This window comes from Halichoerus grypus, chromosome 9 (genome assembly GCF_964656455.1).
Source record: "Halichoerus grypus chromosome 9, mHalGry1.hap1.1, whole genome shotgun sequence".
Classification (NCBI taxonomy): Eukaryota; Metazoa; Chordata; class Mammalia; order Carnivora; family Phocidae; genus Halichoerus; species Halichoerus grypus.
Genome location: NC_135720.1, coordinates 83,748,917 through 83,765,072, shown reverse-complemented (window position 1 = coordinate 83,765,072; position 16,156 = coordinate 83,748,917). Strand labels below are relative to the sequence as shown.

The 16,156-nt window shown below is 39.9% G+C and overlaps 2 long non-coding RNA genes across 2 annotated transcripts in view; one reads left to right on the top strand and one right to left on the bottom strand.

The window, feature by feature from the left end:
• Positions 1–1,957: 1,957 nt before the first annotated feature.
• On the bottom strand, positions 1,958–5,640 carry LOC118519616 (uncharacterized). The gene is made up of 2 exons (XR_004909259.2): positions 5,546–5,640; positions 1,958–2,348 (listed from the first exon to the last, which is right to left on the bottom strand). It is a non-coding gene; the product is annotated as an uncharacterized LOC118519616 (long non-coding RNA).
• Positions 4,315–16,156, top strand: part of LOC118519615 (uncharacterized) — a 53,072-nt gene continuing 41,230 nt past the window's right edge. The window contains exon 1 of the long non-coding RNA XR_013441220.1: positions 4,315–4,401. This is a non-coding gene — a long non-coding RNA (uncharacterized LOC118519615). The remainder of the gene's footprint in view (positions 4,402–16,156) is intronic.

Below are 16,156 nucleotides of genomic sequence, written 5' to 3'. Positions count from 1 at the left end.
GAGGAAATATTTTTCATCCAGGGAAGAGATTTGTGGTGTGGCAACCAGGTGATCTTTGCCCAGGCTATGTTAATCTAAATTATAATTTTTTGCTATTTTTTTGTTCCAAAAGGTAGGACAGAGATTGATTTAGACTCTCTCTCCTTCCGTGTGTAGTAAAGAGATTTTGTCCCGAGGTTATTCCCTTTGGCCACAGTCCCGCTCTGCAGCTTTGCAGGGAGGGGCTGCTTTTCTGCCATTTGTAAAAGGCACAGGCCTGGCCGGCCCGTCTACTGCTATCTTTCCACTGCTAATGTCACGAGACGCCTCTGGCAGCATAAATAACTTTATTACGAAGCTGTAAAGTAGAGCAAGTTATTAATATTGTATGAATTGCATTCTATTCGTGGTTTTTTTTTTTTTTTTTTTTCCTCTAATGAGGGTTAGATCTTACCATAGTCTGGAAGATACATCCTTGAAACTGCTTAGTAACATGTATTGCATGAGATGAATTAGGAAGATCCATCACTACTGGACATTTTGATTGGAAGCTGGTTTTAATAAGTTCAGATTTCCTTCTGAGATGCTCATTTTCTTCAGGAATTCCACGATTAAGGCAGCCTACCTCTCAGTGCTAACTATAAGGAATTGGATTTGACAGTGTAGTGTAAACAGATCTGGATCGATGAGATGACATTCTGAGCATTATCAAGAGGCTTGTGGACTGCTTTGTTGTGAGAGGTAACTGACACTGAAAGCTTTTGAAAATTGAGGTTTACAGGAGCAGGGCCAAGTCAATGATGTTTTGTTTCATCTGAGGTATTTGAATAAGACATTAGTTGGTGGGTACTAATACCACTTTGCGAAGCTCAAGTTTAGGCAAGACATTAACCTCCTCTACAGCAAGCAGAAGTTAAGTTAGAAAGGTTAAAAATAAAATTCCCTCCAGATCAGTGCAATTACTCTGTGAGGAACAGAGGAAGAAAGGGGTCTGCAGATATCACAGACCGCGCTTCATTTGATAGAGGTTTATTTATTTCCCTCGGGCCATTAATAACCACATGTTAAATTTTCTCCCTCCTTGATGTCGATCTGATCCTTTATTGTAAGTTGATTTAAAAACAGAATGCTCTGAAAAGACTCAGGATGCTAGGTTCTAGTCCTGAATTTTCTACCAGCGGACCTGATTTTCTGGCTTTTTTGTCCCCAGTGACAGGAAACACTCATATTATTGATTTGCATAATATTGATTTCCCCACGGGGTTTCCTGGGAGTGTGCAATTCCTGACTCACTTCCCCGGGAATAGACTGACACACTTCTCTCCCACTCTCCAAATGTCACTATTTTATTAGTAGCAACAAACTACTGTGATACACTTCCAACTGATTGTGGCCTCCCAGGTACCTTGACATCTGGCTGCGATCTGCGGCACTCCGTCTGGCCCATGGTGAGCGAACGGCTTAATATCTCTGAGCTTTATTTTCCCTCCAAGTAGGCCCCTTCCAGTTCTGAAATTTTAAAGCACTCTCCTAGAGCAACAACCAAACCAAAGGAGGCCTCTTTGTATATTTCTGTCATGCTCACGTAAGACACTGCCTTACTAAGTCAGAGTTCTTCCAACGCCGAATTCTAAGCTTGACAACGGCCCAGGGCTGTGAGTTAGGCGCTGTTAGCCTCACTGGCATTCGACAGGGTTAGGCTACTCCCTTGAACATATTCTAACTTCCTTTAATGTCCATGTTGGACCTAGTAACCATTCATGCATAATGAAAACAACTATATTATGGTATGTGTTAGTGTGGTATAAGCATAACGTTTACATTTGCAATTCATTCCAGCCGTCAGGACCCATGCCTTCAGTCCCATGAGAGCCTGGCCTTCGGTCTGGTCTGTTCATCTCCTCACGGTCTGGCACAGAGGAGACGTCCAACAATATTTGTTGAATCAACTAACAACTTCCGCAATAATGACGATATATAGAGTAGTGGTGTCTTTTATTTTTTATATTACTGGACTCTTTTTGCCTGCATGGGATAGAAACCCAACTTGCACGAATTTAAGCAAAAAGAAAAGATGCCGTTGTGGAAGCACTCCTAGATGGGTGGTGGGTGCCTGTCCTCAGGAGTAGTACTCAGCGACCCACATCTTTCTGGCTCCATTTGGCATCCTTGATTCGTTCCAGCATCCTCTACAAGGTGACTCGTGGCCACATGTAGCACCCGGGTTCACATTTCAGTTTTCCCTTCAGAAGGGAACCACCTTCTTCCCTAGTTTGTCCGGCTCCAGTTTTTTTACCCAGTGTTTGTTGCAAAGGTTAAGGGCCGGGCAGGGTTCAGCAGAAGGTCTTTCATCACAGATTTGTTAGTTCCTGTTGAAAAGCAGATTAAAGACGGGAAAGCTTTAAAAGGCTATTTCTTAAATATTTTATTTTAATGAATTAATTTGCCAATCTTTTGATGTAAAGCCAATACTTTTTTTTTTTTTTTTTTTTAACTCTGAGACTATTGTTTGGAGCTCTACCCTGCTCTTCTTAAAAAAAAACAACAGATCTTCATGCAGCTTTTCAACTGTGATTTCCTTAAAATGGAGAAAAGACTTAATCCTCTAAATGTTTAAGATTCCCCCCTCGATTGTGTATAGTGCTTTTCCCTATGATTTATTTGACGTGTGTGTGTGTGTGTGTGTGTGTGTGTGTGTAATTTGTCTCTATTTTTCCCAAAACTTTTGGGATACATTTGACAAAAATAAAGCTTTCATTTCAGTTGCATTCATTTATTGTTTGTTTAATATCTAATGAAGTTACATACTTATAATAACTATCAAAACCGGCATGTAGGTGTGGGAATAAATGCAAGTGACTCTTGATTAGTATACAGCTCCAAAGGGGCAATTGAAGTATGCAGACATTCAAAGAGATGCCAACTCGCCACTGTTTAATGTGCCCTCTGCTGACTGGTCTTGTTAGGAGGGGAAGGAAGAACATCTGTTGCTAGGGTGATTTGGGTTTAACAAAGGCAAACTCTCTGCCTTTCAGTCCTCACAGTGTATGGAGGGACAGACATGCACACGTAAAAACACAGAATGTAGAATGTGATGGATCTAATAAAGATGGATACTATGAGAGCAAAGAGGAGTCACTATTTCTGCTTGAGTGTCAGTCGGTTGGAGCTGCATCTTTAAGAACAGCAAAGGGGAGAAAGGACATGGCAAGCACCAAGGCAGTGAGACGTGAAAGAACAAGGCAGAGCTTGTGACCATGTCTAACTACTGAGGGCCTCGGAGTATTCGAACTGGAGAAATGCCAAAACAAATTTATGAAAATTGTGGTAATTTTAAATGTTTACCTTTCACGCATTAAAACCATTAACACACATAAAAAGTGATATTCAAAAGAAATCACAGGATTTATTTATTTTTTAAATTTTATTTATTTATTTGAGAGAGAGAATGAGAGCGAGAGAGAATGAGTGGGGGAGGGTCAGAGGGAGAAGCAGGCTCCCTGCTGAGTAGGGAGCCCGATGCGGGACTCGATCCTAGGACTCCAGGATCATGACCTGAGCCGAAGGCAGTCGCTTAACCAACTGAGCCACCCAGGCACCCTCACAGGATTTATTTTAAAAAGCCATCCAGGCAGTATAGGCCTAGATGGGGCATATTAAAATTCGTATGATGAACATTTGAATGATGAATATCTTGTCAGCGTATATATGTGACTTTATGTGTAATATCATCTGGAGATAATGCAAAAGCCTAACTTTGAAGTGGTTATAAATGTTCCACCATAGCCACATGGCTCTCCTCCATGCATGCCTTCTGGCTCATATGCACCTGAAGCATGGTATATGAAGGTGATTGCAAATTGAAAATTGTTGGGCATGGATGTGATGATTTAGGGTATGTTTTAAAGAACCACATTAACATAGCAATAATGGAAGATAAGAGAGAAATCATTAAGGACCTTGAAGCCATGTTAATAAATTTGGAATAAAGGTAACAGAAAGCCCAATAGCTCCCCTCTCTGAAAAAAGCTATTGGCCATCACAAGCCAATATTGTTATTTTCCCATTTTTTATATCATTTTCTTATAAGGCTATGATGCTCTCCTAAAAGCATTGAATTATTGTGTACCCATCAGACTGGATAACAAATACTGAAAAATACCCTTAGTTGAGTAAATTGGGATGTGGAATGATTTGGCCTCAAAGATAAAATTTTGGCTTAGGTTGAATATGAAAAATGTTCAAGAAAATACTCAACGTAGGAGCTTTGCACAAATTCCAATCTAGGTAAAGTATCCTAGACTCTCACAGTTTCTACTGTTCTTCTGCAGGCTTCCAGCATCATCTTTCATTCTGACATAATCTACGAGGGATTTGGCCAGCGATGTCTCTCCCTATGGCGCCGTGTCTTTACCTTAGCAGGTATGGCTTATGGTGGTGGATGTCATAAACATGCACAGACAGCATGAACATAAAAAAGTTGTGGCGTCTCAAAGAAAAGAATAGGCAGAGAGATGCTATCTGTCAAAGAATGTGATGATCAAGTCTATTTTCTCATAGTTGTTAATAACTCCACACTTTTTAAAGAAAAAAAGTATACTTTTGGAAACATTATCAGGGAGGATACCCTTTAATTGAAGGAAGTATATTTGACGGTAAGTCATGGATGGATTTTTAAGAGTGATGAATACTACTATAATGAACACCCATAAGCTGGAAGAAATCATGAGGTAGTTGACAGCTTTTCAAACATCAAAAACTATCCTTTTAGCCCTGAGTCATAGAGTTTGATTCTTTCTGGGTTGGCCAGGTACTGACAGGGTTCACATGTTGACTCTCAACACAATTGATTGAATGGATTAAGGGAGATTTATAAATATACTTGATATTTCTAAGAGTCATGTAAATGTAAAATTGTTTGAAATTTTGATTTTTCTTTTTACTTATTGTAATGAGTTTATTTTCCATATGAAATTAAGAGATCTAATTTAAATGATTAAATTATAAGATTACAATTCAATTATTGATCAATAACATGACAATTTAAAAAGCCAGTGTAAAATGGTAGATAGGATAGAGGTAATGAAACATGAAAGTCAAACTTTCAGATCTTTGCATTAATGATTAGACTCGGATGTCTGAATGGGCCCTGAGGTGATTATTTGTTTGGCCTTGTTTAAGAGATGCAATTATGAGCCGAAGTTTGTGTGACCTTTCTCCATTTACAATGTGTCCAGTTTGGAGTTTAAGAGTTTCTGGCTCTGCCCAGTTTAAAAAGGGCTAATTGAATTTAAATTTAAAAAAAGAAAGAAAGAAAGGGAAAATGTATCTATTCTGTTTACTAAACTCATGAATGGGTCATGAATGGAATGAAATGGAATGGAATGGAATGGTGTGAATGGAATTATAAATAAACATCTTGTTTCTACCTTTTCTAAGTTGTTTCGAGATAAACTTTACATTATATTATGTGTTGCTACTGCCATTTACCAACACTAGTTTTACATGTACTAATCTACTTTTAGGCGAAGGTGGGAGTTCACCAAGGGCAATATTTTTTACTCACAATAAGTTATAGGAATGCCTGGGTGGCTCTGTTGGTTAAGCGTTTGCCTTCGGCTCAGGTTGTGATCCCAGGGTCCTGGATCTCCCTTTGCTTCTACCTCTCTCTGTCTCTCATGAATAAATAAATAAAATATTAAAAAAAAGAAATTTATAATATATCAATGTATATAAATGTAATTGTATAATATAAACAATATTTATAGAAACATCTCTAGATATTATATAAATATTATTAATGTATATTACTTATGTATATAATATATATAAGTTATATAAATATATATATGAAACAAGAGTCTCACAAAACAAACTTTATTCTTACTACTAGTAATGCTTTCTGACCACTTTTAGGAACCACCGTGGTGTGTAGGGTTCCCAAATCAGTGCGTCAGCGCCATCCTGTTAGCCCAATCTCATACAGTTCCTCAAAAGAAAGGCTGTGCCAGCCAGCAAGAGTAATTCCACTCCAATGCATGGGGGGAGGGCCAAGAGTACTGACCTATGATCTATTCTATCTATTATTTCATAATTTTTTAAATGTCTTATGACTCTCTAGATTGACAATTCCCAATCTTTTTTGCCTTTCTGTCTCTCCATTTGGTGTCCTGGGAGAGAGAATATGATCAGCTCAGTTTAAATGAAGTGTCTATGCCTGCACTAATCAGCTGTAGACAAAGAGAATAGGATCCCTGTTTAAAAATTTATTTATTTTATTTAAATTCAATTAGCCAACACATAGTACATCATTAGTTTCAGATGTAGAGTTTAGTAATTCATCAGTTGCCTATAACACCCAGTGCTCATCACATCACACACCCTCCTTAATGCCCATCACCCAGTTACCCCATCCCCCCATCCACCTGCCCTCCAGCAACCCTGTTTCTTTTCCATAGTTAAGAGTCTCTCATGGTTTGTCTCCCTTTCTGATTTCTTCCCATTCTGTTTTCCCTCCCTTCCCCTATGATCCTCTGCACAGTTTCTTATATTCCACATATGAGTGAAACCATATAATTGTCTTTCTCTGATTGACTTATTTCTCTCAGCATAATACCCTCCAGTTCCAACCACATCAATGTATATGGTAAGATTTCATCCTTTCTGATGGCTGCATGATAGTCCATTGTATATATATATACCACATCTTCTTTATCCATTCATCTGTCGATGGACATCTGGACTCCTTCCATAGTTTGGCTATTGTGGACATTGCTGCTAAGAGAATAGGATCCTGTAGTCCAGGTATGATCATCTTCTATCCCAAACTTTCTGCATCAAGGGGGCTAATTCCAGCAGGTGGGGATCCTGTGAGCTAAGCAGTCACCCTAGTTAGCATGTATTTAAGATGCCAATATCCTTGGGATTTTGGACCCCTCTTCTAAGTTCCTTCAGGGTTCTAGTCCAGAATACATTGACAAGTGGGAATTATTATCTGATTTTACTGGAGGAGAATCCAAGAAATAAAGGATGAATGATTTACTCAGAATTCCTGGGGACTCCATGGAACAGACAAGGCTAGATCCATGCCTTCTTACTTTTGGTGTATGGAAGTATGTTGCTTGTTCAACCAGTGGACTTAGAAACCTTATTGTCATTACAACTGCTTTGTTCATGTCATTCCTACAAAAAAGCCAAAAAAAAAAAAAAAAACCTACATATTTTCATTAGTATGATGCTCTTCAAAAGGTTGTGTTCCCTGTTACGTATTTTATGCAATGTTATAATGGCTTGTTTGATCATTTGCTCTGGTACTCATATAAGTCTAGCAGTCTATAATTTCCCATGACACTCTCTTTTCCTTTTTATTAGATAGGGAAAGCATTTCCCTTCTTTCATCTTTAGACATGTTTTGTGTGTCCTTTATAATTTCTCAGAAAGATTGAACAGTGGCTCTGTAGTGACAGCAGTAAAGTAATTTGTGATCCTTCAAAAAGATGCAGTACAAGTTAGAATTATTACTCTGTGTTAACAAAGTAACATATGACACCTAATATGTTTTACTCTGATCTTCCATGTCTATAACTCTGGCTTTTCCAGAATTATGTCTATGAAAGTTATATTTTTAAAATGTGCAATAGACATTGGTCAGACTGGAAGCAAAGTTTTTTTTTTCCTTTTCTCTTTCTTTTTAAAAAATTTAGAGCCAGCAGGGTTATGCCGATGGGCGTTCTGGGGAGCATTAAGGGCTATTGGCTGAGGACATTGGCAGCCCCAAGCTGAAAATTCTATAACCCTTTCTGGGTCTCTGTCAGGATCCTGGTGTAAAGATTTCTTAGCAAATATATAACACCCAGACAAGAGTACGCACTTGGTCTAAATCATTATGATGATCATCTTACACTTGCTGACTACCCCATTAAATCTCTGCACTGAAGAGTAATGCTTTAAAAGTGCATGTGTGTGTGTGTGTGTGTGTGTGTGTGTGTGTGTGTTTCAGAACAGATGTTTTAATTCAGAATGTAGATGACTACTTTTTTTAAAAAAAGACAAGTTTCCAGTAGAGAAAGAAATAGAAGTAAGGAAGTCAGCTAATGGTCAGGAAGGAACTTAGCTGGAGGTAACAAGTCTGTTTCGTCAGGACTTACTGTCTGCTTGTCATCATCACGGGGACATCTCTGGTTTCTTTTCAAGAGCCTGAGCAGTTTTTAATGCTCCTCTGACATTTATTCCCACTACCTGGCTCTCCACACAGAGGGCTTCAGATGATTCAGTATTTTCTAAAGCTTCGTGGGTTTAATTCTCCCATTCCCCTTGGCGACTGAAAAGACTACAGCCTCGACAACTGTTGCCCTTCCCCACCCCCACCCCTGACAAAATCTCTGCTCATAATTTTCCAAGAAGGAACGTAAGTTGCTTCCTAAAATTATCATTCAATACTACCAGGAACTGAGAAATCAACAGTACTGAGCAAGACATTTCCTGCCAAGGCAAGGGCCAAATACATTCAAAGAACATTTAAGGGAAGAGGGAGAGAGTCCTGTATCCGTCCCTTCTTAAGCCTTTTGCTGCTCATGGATCTACTCTTCCTTCAGGGGATCTTGTTCTTCCCTTGAAGGACTTGCTTGTCCCAGCCTAACAGTGAACTATAGGGCTGTTCTGTTGATCTTCTAGTTCTCTCTGCAGAAGCTTTCCTTTCCCCATTTAAAGATTTATTTATTTATTAGAGAGAGAGAGAGGAGGGGGCAGAGGGAGAGGGAGACAAAGAATCTCAAGCACACTCCACGCTGAGCGCAGAGCCTGGACATGGGGCTCGAGCTCATGACTCTGAGACCATGATCTGAGCAGAAACCAAGAGTCGGATGTTTAACTGACTGAGCCACCCAGGTGCCCCTCTTTTTCACATTTAAAATGAGCATAGAAACAAGATAAGCCCACACAAGGAAGAATTCAGAGTGCCTGGCTGAAGTTGCTAGTAGCAGAGCACAGAGGTCTGGGGGTGTCCAGGCAAATTATTTATCCCAATTTACCATAAACATTCCACTAGATTCAGGGGTAAAGTGATCATTTTCTGAGAATAGTTTCCTGCAGAGAACTGCCATGCAGGTCTGGTGTTCCGGTGACACACGTTAGATTGTTCCCCAGGGTGGGGCAGGAATATCTCCCTTAGGAAGCTCTTACTTCCAGGCTGAGCTATCAACAAACCATTCCCGGTCTTTGGTCTAATTAAACTATACACATTTGGGGGGGTATAAAATAGAGCTGCTGACATGTCAGCATTTATGCTGCTGACACAAATGTTCTGCGTATAGTTGATGTAAATGGTGCTGACATAAACCTTCTCCTTGAGAACAGATGCTAGAGGTGCTTTTTCACTATCTTCCAGTGGATTAAATTTAAGTATTGTCTGGGCCAAGAGTTGAAGCATCTACTACTGATATTCAGTCCTCTACTATGACAAATTAGCCTATTGATTATTCAATACTTATTTCTTTTATGCCAGTATCTTAAATTAGAGCATGACTTCTTTTAAAGTTCAGTATTAGAAGAAGAATGTAGTACTGATTATCTTTGTACCAGTGTCTTAGTTTGCAGGGCCTTAAAGATGACATTTAGTTTTGGGTAGAAAATAGAGGCATGACTGTTTATTGTATAAAATAAGTTACATTATAATACAGATTTCATGTTAATATGACTTTTGAACTGTTGCGTTAACTGAGAGTTGCCACTGGTGAGAATTTTGTAGATGACTGTGATGAAAGCTATAGATTTTCTTCAGGGAGAATTGCATACATGCTCAACATAATACACACAAATTTAAGGGGCTCAAGAACTCCTAAAGTTGCACATGAACCCGAGGTCAAGAACTTCCTTCATTGGTTCCATTGATCAGAGATGACATTTGCCACCGACATTTGGGGGTATAGTCTCCCCAATAAGGCTTTTAAAAGATGGGCACCTGGGTGGTTCAGTCAGTTAAGCATCTGCCTTTGGCTCAGGTCATGATCCCAGGGTCCTGGGACCGAGTCCCACATCGGGATCCCTGCTTATCGGGAAGTCTGCTTCTCCCTCTGCCCTCCCCCCTTGCTTGTGCACTCTCTCTCTCGCCGAAATAAATAAATAAAATCTTTAAAAAAAATCACATCTTCATCCATAGTATCTTTTTATAATATTGATACTCAAGAATTTTGTGAGTTAAGACCTACTGGCTATTGGAGATATATTAGTTTAAGTCCTCCAAAAAGCTAGTGTCAAGGCAGGATGAGATGTGCAAAAGATTCATTGGGAAAAAATGCCAGTGAAGGATAAAAGAGGAGGGAGCAGGAGTTGGTAGGTGACCCTACCGGCCTGGAAACTGATCTGACACCTGGGAAGAATCTCAGACCACAGTGCTGTTCTAAAAAGTCTCCGCCAGGCCAACTGGGAGTCCCTGCGCGAAGTTCGTACATTAGAGGAGTTGCGCGTTGGGCAGGCTGGCCTGCCCCAGTTTTGCCTGGGAGAAACGTGGGGGAAGCGTGGCCGGGGCATGAATGCTGTGGCAGACTCAGAGATGCAGCACGTGGAGGCCGTCGGGCAAACATGGTCCCCACGCGAGACCTCTTGAAAGGGGGTCTAAGCAGTGGTCTTCATGGCCACCGCTTAGGAGAAAGAGGGTCTTTGTAGGTACAAAAGAGCAAGTTCTTCTTTTTTCTCCCACTTCCTTACGTTTTGATAGCTGCTACTCTTTGGCCAGTCTGACTCTGCCAGCCAAAGTGTACACAGGGATAGGTAATATGGTATCGTAATTTTGTGACTTGGTTTTTGCCTCCCTATAATACCGTAGCCACGTGAATTGTTCAGTAAGGGGTTAGGATGGCAAGATCATTATCCACAGAGGTTAAATACATCAGCTTTTTACCACAACCTTCACCTTCTGTCCCGGGGCACTCAGCGACAACATTCCTGTTAAATAGGAAGGGACTATAGAATTAAAATTGCTGTTTAAGTGTAGAGCCTGGAATACTCACCAAAGTTTGACAGAAGCCATGCTAATATCCAGTGTCTCTCTTTGTGGTCTCAGTGGGATTAAGTCCAAAGAGTGGTGTCCAGTTTGGTTTTTTTACCTCCCTCCCCCCACCAACCCTGTGGCCTCTCGGCCCCTTTCTTTCACGTCTACAAAATGGAGGATTCCCTTCCCTAACATGTAGAGCAGAGCCAGGCTACTCTCCTTCATTCTCCAGGGGATTGAGCTATATTAGACGTGGGCTGGGTGGGAGAAGAGAGCAAAGAGACAGGGACAGCGTGGTGAGCAATGCTAAAGAGAGCTCCTCTGTGGTAGGAACGGGAAATGCTCCCAGGACATGGGAGCTCATGATAATGCATTCACTCACCAAACAAAGAGTCATGGGGTAGTTACTTTGTTTCAGACACTGTTCCAGGTGCTTGGGACATATAAGTGAACAAAATAAAAACCCCTGCCCTTTGGTAGCTTACATTCTAGCAGGGAGACTTTAATATGTACATGAACAAAATACATAAATAAATTATATCTAAATAAATATACTTCTATAAAGCACAGCTTTTCTTAAAATTGCTTTTCGGCCGCAATTCCCTCATCTGTTATTACCAGAGGCAGAAGTCTCTTCCTTCTGTTTTCTTTGCCCCTTTTAGTTTCTTTCATCTTGGCTTCCTGTTTCTTCCCCAGGGAAGGAAATACTTCCTTTGCAGAAGTTCATGAAATATAACTTCCAGATAGTCACTGATAGAGTAAAATGACCCTGGGTGTATTATTTAGTGAATATTTTGGATCTCTGCAAAGTCTGCTTTTTAACTAGATCTTAATACATTTCCCAAAACCAGTTCAGAAAATGTATCGAAAACATAATTGGTTAAAACCAAATAAAAACACACAGGTCTTCAGTTCTAAAACCAATGGCATTAACCCACTGAAGGCCGGCATGGCAGGGGATGAAGGCGCCACAAGTCTCACTGATTATGATCTAAAATCCACAGATCTCCTCAGTAATAAATAGGGAATGGGACAATAAAAAGTACTCAACCGCGAGGAAGGCAGACATTTCGATTCTCCCTTTGCTACATTAAACAATACAGCCTGCAATCTAGAGAGACAGGAGGAGAGATCCAAGTGAGAAATAATGACTTCAAGTGTGTAGGACTCACAAGTAAACCCTGACCCTATTTCAAGGCCCACCCCTAGATCCGTAGAGCATACACAATTCCAGCTGGATTTAATGGAAGTCTTTTTTCTTTTTTCTCTTTCTTTGCTTTTCTTTCTTTCTTACTTTCTTTTCTTTCTTTTTTCCTTTTCTTTCTTTCCTTTCTTTCTCTCTCTCTCTTTGTCTCTCTCTCTCTCTTTCTTTGTGGAAGGGACTATTTAAGGTCTTCTGGGTTCATCTTTAGGGAAAAACCAAAACATGGTTTTTCCATGGATTCATATTTGGAATTAAATGACACACTTTAAAAGACAATATGAATGAATCATTAAACTACTTCCTCACCCCAACTCCAGGCCCATACATAGATTCTATTTCTAACTTCTTAAAGAAACAAAAATTATCTTAGTAGCTGTGGGCGGTTGACTTTAATGAAACTTGATTAAGCCAACATTCAATTAAAAGACAATGTAGGTCACAACCAGAAATCATTTACAGAATGTATAGAAACATCCCTCGTCCCTGTTATGACCTACATTCTCAAGAGCAGGTTATACTCCTGTCTTCAGTCCCTCGCCATCTCCATCCTGGTGCCATCTTCGTCCCGCCATTTGGTGAGGCTGCTCTCCTTCACGATGGCAGTGGCTCCATCAGTCCATCTCTGGCTCATCGTCAACGTTCTGAGCCTTTGACCTCCCCTGCTCTGAGAATGGCTCCTTTCTTGGCTCCTGGGACACTCAGTTTCCTTGGATCACTTCATTTGGCTTCTCACAGATTCCTTCACTGCCTTCCTTCTTTTCCTCATTTCTTAGATGGAGGCAGAACCCCCAGATCCAGTCATCAGTGACCTTCTCATCAATGTCATCCACTCCATAGCTTCCACTGCTGTGCTGTAAGAACTTTTCTTAAAGCCCAGCTCTGACTCTGAATATACAACCACCTGCTAAGTACCTTAAAATGGGTGTTCCTCTGCACGTCAAGTTTAAAGTCTGAAACAGTAATTCATTTTCTCCCCCCTTCCTAGTCTCCCAATATATTCAGGATCATCTCTTTTTGTTCTCTCTGTCTCTTGGGCCAGAAAACTTGGTCAGATCATCTTTGGGTCCTTCTTCTCTCTCATTCCCTACATTTAATCACTCGGCTACTTGAATCTATTTTACTTTCATAATTGTGAATTTCCATTCCCAATGCCACTTTCCATAATTAGACTTATATGAGACTTTCTGTCTGGCTTATTATAATAGCCTTTTAACTGGAATCCCTTTCTCTCTCTCCCCTTCTTTCTTTAAGAAATACCGATCAAGTCCTTATACTGTGCAAACATTGTGCTGGAAGCTTGGGAAACAAAAGCAGTTAGAGCAGCCTCCCTCCATGAGGAGCTCACAAAGCAGTGGGAAAGAAGGATGTGAATGATACTCACTTCCACATACTCTGATGAGCACAGCACACATGAATTGTGTGTAGGTGGCCCAGAGAGAGGGGTGATTTTTTTTTTTCAGGAAGTGGGCAGAGGGCCTTAAGAAAGGGCTTAACAGAAAAGGTGGCTTTGGGGCTGAAATGTGAGGAAGGCTAGGATTTCACCAGATGGAGAGTCATGAGGAAGGGCATTCTGGGCCAAGGTAACAATGTGCACAAACTCACAGAGACATCAAGGCGTGTGGTATGTTTAGCAGTCTGTTGTCACTGAATGCAGACTGGGGTGGGCCATGGGGGCAGGAGACTGATGGAGAGTTGGGCTGCACTGTGAAGTGCCTCGAACGAGGTTTGTGGGTTTTGTTCTATAGACACTTTGGAACCATTGCTTTCACTTCCCACATCTAACCAAATACCAAATTCTGAGTAGAATCAATAAACTGATGTGTGAATCTGATCTATTTTCTCCCATGTCACTGACTCTTTCTTATTTCTGCCCTTATTCTTGGGGGCTCTTGGCCAAATTCCCCTTTATAAGAAGGAGAACATTTCCATATCCAATCCTCAGTATTTAATTATCTTTTCTTACAGAAAAAAAATGGGATTTGGCAATATATGGCAATATCAGGATCTCTGTGCAAATTTCCTAGAAGACAATCTGCACACCCACCCCCCCCACACACATATTTTTCATTAAATTTTCACTACAGTTTTGTGAGAAATGTCCCTATCCAGAAATTTTGCTTGCCTATTATTTTTGGCTACTACAGAATGGAGAGATATTTCCTCATTGGTCTAGCCTCAAAAAACATTGAGTGGCCCATGATTTCTGCCACTCATTTCTGCCCTAAGGGATATAATGAAAAGGATAGAACACCTGCCCCTGAACCTGATGTGAATGGGGAACAGAGCACTCTAGTTCTGCTTTTTCAGGAGGAGTATGCCATACGTCCTTGGTGGATCCCAGGCTGCTCAGGCTTTTGCAGTAGTCCACATAGGCAGAAGAATGCAAACACAAGGCTGCTGGTATCCACTATTGCCCTGAGTAGAAAATAAGTGGAACTGCAGAACAATTCTTCGTCCAGTTTCAAAATGTCCCTTGGTGTTTGAAAACACCAAAATGTCTGTCTCATTATTTATTATACAGAATCAAAGTAGGCCTATCTTAGAAAAGGGAACATCCCTAATTTTGGAAAGATTTTTAAACAGGATCTCACTATGCCTCACCCAGATTATTGTTCTGTAAACTGACTAACGATCTCCTTGCTTCCTGTCCTTCTTCTTCTTCTGTTTATTTTACATTCTACTGTCTGATTTTGCTGTTTAAAATGCGTATCTTCCACTTCTATATTTAAACATTCCAGTATACTTGTTGCTTACGGGATAAAGTCCAAAATCTCTTGGTATGGCCTACCTCTCTCTCCAACCTCATCACCCATCTTGACTCAAAAACAACATATAAAAGTTCTAGGAATAACCCCCAACATATGTAGGGACTGTATAATTTGTGCCTCTCTCAGGCATTCTGGATGCAGTTGGGAGTTTGTTATGCTAAACAACCCACTAGGGAGCCTATAGATCGATTTCTGAATGTCCCTAAACCTCCTGAAATGAATCTTACTCATTTTGAGTAAGAAATATGTTAGAGCATTTTTTTCAGGAGGATAAGCTCCACATCTTCTATAAGATTTTTGAGTGGGTCTTTACAATCTCATGGTTAAGAACCATGGTAAATCTATTGAGAGCCTGGGCACTCGATAGTCAAATTTGATAGAATAATATACAAAATAAGAATGGATGACAGTGTTTTAGTCAGATCCTCAAGTACAGAACCTCATGAGATGTAAACACGGAAGCCCAGGGAATTAAATAACTTGCCTGGGATTATTTACACACCGAATAACAGAATTTAGATTTAACTGTGCATTATCTTCTCTATTGTTTGCCGTTTCATATATTAATGTTACTTTTTACAACTACAGTAGAATGGAAGCTACTTGAAAGTAGGAGCCTTGCCTTGAGGTGATGATGATGATGATAAAGATAATTTTGGAGGAAACTGATTAAATAACACAACTAAGGGCACAGGCTAATCGTTAGCAAGCATCAAACCAAGGTATAAGCAATATAGTGTGACATATTGCTACTTCTTACATATTTAGAACAGTCTACCACTTAAAAATCCTGGATAATGAGAATTTATTTATTTAAATCAAGTACATTCAATAGATCAGGCAATTTCCAAGTAAATGTGAGGTTTTTTAAATGAAATACTCTTGAAATGATGGAATCACGGATTTGCAGATCTGAGAACACTTCTGTTTTTCATGTTACTCAGTTGATTTATGGAATGATTAAAGAAAGAAACTGCCATTTGCCTGAGATATCTTTTATTAGGCTATGGGAAGCAGAGGAACTTGCTTTACATTTTTGTTTAACCTTTATTAGATATTTCAAATCTTCTCATTGTCTGTTTTACTGATTTATAAAAGGAGTGGTTTTATTTTGTTAGAGAACTAAAGTGCCCTCTCCTGTTTTTTTTCTGTCATTACAGTCAAATATCAGTTAAGATTTAATAGAAAAGTTGTCCTTAATAGAAATAAAAGCAATAA